This window comes from Ovis canadensis, chromosome 5 (assembly GCF_042477335.2).
Source record: "Ovis canadensis isolate MfBH-ARS-UI-01 breed Bighorn chromosome 5, ARS-UI_OviCan_v2, whole genome shotgun sequence".
In the NCBI taxonomy this organism is placed as follows: Eukaryota; Metazoa; Chordata; class Mammalia; order Artiodactyla; family Bovidae; genus Ovis; species Ovis canadensis.
This window is the reverse complement of record NC_091249.1, coordinates 46,263,696-46,266,803: the sequence shown is the minus strand read 5'-3', so window position 1 is coordinate 46,266,803 and position 3,108 is coordinate 46,263,696. Positions and strand designations below refer to the sequence as shown.

General features: G+C 41.8%; 1 pseudogene; it reads left to right on the top strand.

Annotated features, from left to right (window-relative positions):
* The first annotated feature begins 432 nt into the window (after positions 1-432).
* On the top strand, positions 433-2,882 carry LOC138440304 (protein CDV3 homolog pseudogene; annotated as a pseudogene).
* Positions 2,883-3,108: the final 226 nt, after the last annotated feature.

Sequence of the window (3,108 nt, the reverse complement as noted above, 5' to 3'; positions counted from 1 at the left end):
CTCTTTTTCATTATCCTACTTCTAGCCATTTAATCTTTGCAAACTAAGAAGATATTTGAGTATCTTTTTTTATGAACCTATATATGTGTATTTTGTTATCTTTCTTATCTAGTTTTGGAAGGTAAAAATTTCAGATAGTAATGGTACTGTCTTTCAATGCAACATGTATCATGTGACTCCTAGAACCCTTTGGGCACTTAATGACCTTTGTAACACCATCATTGACATCATTTTCATCAATCATGGGAGCTGTTCTCAGCTCTGATTCAATTAATCCTAGCTTAAAAAGGATCTTCTCTTATGTCACTGGTTGCTGTTCAAGCCTGATAGCTTCCCGTCTTCAAATACATCTGCTGGGGAAGCGGCCGGGGCCGGCCGGCGGGCTGACGGGCGCGGAGGCTGCCACGTGACGCTGGCTTCCCACCGCGGGCCGCCTAGCGTTCCCCGCCGGACCACAGCGGCCCAGCTCCCGACCCTCGTTGCCTAGCTCGGGCCAACACGCAGGCAGGCGGCGGCACCCTCCCGGGGAATCGGCCCGGGTCGGAAGTGCATCTATCGGGTGACGTCTACTCTGAGAGGAAGATGAGTGGAAAGAATTTGAGCAAAAAGAGGTTGATTACAGCGGCTTAAGAGTTCAAGCAATGCAAATAAGTGAAAAGGAAGAAGATGAAGTTGAAAAGAGAGAAGATCCAAGTGATAATTGGGAAGAAGGTGGAGGTGGTGGTGGTGGTGTAGAAAAATCTTCAGGACCTTGGAATAAAACTGCTCCGGTACAAGCACCTCCTGCTCCAGTAGTTGTTACAGAAACCCCAGAACCAACAATGACTAGTGGCGTGTATAGGCCTCCTGGAGCCAGGTTGACCACAACAAGGAAAGCACCACAAGGACCACCAGAAATCTATAGTGATACGCAGTTCCCATCCCTGCAGTCCACTGCCAAGCATGTAGAAAGCCGGAAATACTGAGCCTTCGTAAGGGTTGACTACCTCAGATTTGCTGCACTCATTGTGGACTTCATGTGGATCACAACTTCTGGATAAGAAGGTTACAGCTGTTAAGTGTCGATGTGAAACTTGAAACCAGCTCTACTGGATTCCTATCAGAAATCCTGCAGAAAGTCAGCCATCTGGGTTCTGATCTGCTGTAAAAGATGAAGATTTAAGTGACCTTAATTAACCTGTCCTGTGCCCCATCTATAAGGAATACTCTGAGGTGGGCTGTGGCTGGATTAGACTTCCTGGAACATGCCGCTCTCAAAAGAACTGATGTGCTTGGAAAATCTGTAGGGCTCTGATTTATAATTTAAAACTTTGAGTTGTATTCTGAGGTAACCACAAATTAAATTCAACCAAACTTTGGTCACCAAGTGGGGAAAGGGGTAGGAGGGAAGAATCTTATTTCTTTTAGTAATTTTTTATTTGGGTAATGCTTTTTCTGTGTTCCATATTAAGGCTTTTTTTTTTTTTTTTGCTATCACTTGGAATAGGTCTTTTACAGAGCATATTGCTTAGCACAGTAACCTGAAGTATGCATTGGAATTGTGAAATGTCTCATGAATTTGCCAGTCCCTAGAGTGGAACCAAATGGCCTTTAATGTAAAGGGCAGTAAATGCAGGGGGCTCTACTTCAGGTGCTGCTAAAGCCTCCTCTAATCAGGTCTAAATTGTATAGTAAACTGGTGGAAAGACTTTGTTTAGTTTCTGCTCAGGCCAAGGGAGTCACTGTCTTGTCCTTACAAATTCAAAGCAGTAAGAGCAGAACCTCAACTTGAAATACGCTCAAGTTTCACAGATCTTGCATGATCTTTGACAAGAATTCCAGATGCACTTGTGCCCAAACATTTAAGGTGTTAGGTATTCTGTAGATGCAGTGATTGTCCCAGCCTAGCTTTGGTATCAACCTTCTGATATGTCTTTAAGTTGATCATTTGGAGAGTCAGGGGTGAGAGACAGGTGATGTAGCACTTCTGTTTTTAATAATTACAGCTTAAACTATCCAGTAATTTTTAGTCCTGAAAAGGGACACCAGGATGCTACCCAGGATTACTGAAAAGTCTTTCCGTCTAATGAGATAGTCTGGTAATTTCCTAGTTTTTTATCTTCAGTAGAACTATTTCAAAGTGGCATGTGACCACTTGATGCAGAGTCTGGGTTTCTCTATAATAAAATCCCTTTGCCAAATGTAGGAGTTGCAGACTTGCTACTGGCAAGAGTGAAGCAAATGGGTGAGTAAAACTATCCTGTTGTGGGAGCATTTTCCTCTAGGAGTTGAGTCTTGATAAAAGTGTCAGTGCAGGAATCCCACTCCTGGGAAGCTAACAGAATCACCTGATGGGACCTGCAAAGTGTATCTGGGCAATAATGTTGGAGTTACTTGAGGTGACAGGCAGGATGCCTATGTTCTGTTGTGCTTGGGTGAGTAGCTGAGCCAGCCAAGGAGAGGTTGGATGATTGAGAAACAAAGGATTCTTGGTTAATCTGAAGACATCATTTGGGAACCAAAAATCTTTTAACAAATAATCTCTTGGACCTTGAACCACATAAATCCCCTGAAAAGTGCATTTTTTCCAGCAAAATTTTGTGGGGGTTATGTTATTGAGGAACTGAGATGACTATATGGGAAAAGTTATTTAATAGCATAGAAATCTAAAGACCTGCAAGGAGACTTAAAAATCCCAACCCTTGTTACAACTTTTTAAAAGATACGTGGAATTATCAAAGTGCACATGAATCAAGTTTTAATATGCTGTATGATGGGTGGATGAGGCTGTCCATTGTACCATTTCTTTCTTTGAATTCTCAGGCATGGTTTGGCAGTGCAAAAACTATGTGTCATTAACAAATTCAATAAAAAGTAAATATATGGAAAAAAAAAAAAACAAATACATCTGCTCTCTTTCAAGTAATTTTTGAGTGCCTTGCATATCTTTTACAGCGGGACCTCCAGATTAGTGACAAAGAAGTTGATTGAAATGAGCTCTCATTTACTAATGAGAGGGTGTTGGGTTCAGCCTTAGAATACTAACCTGCTTCTACATGACTAAGCAGGATTTCACAAAAGTAAATCATAACTGAAATATAGTAATTCTCCTAATCACCTAATGATTCT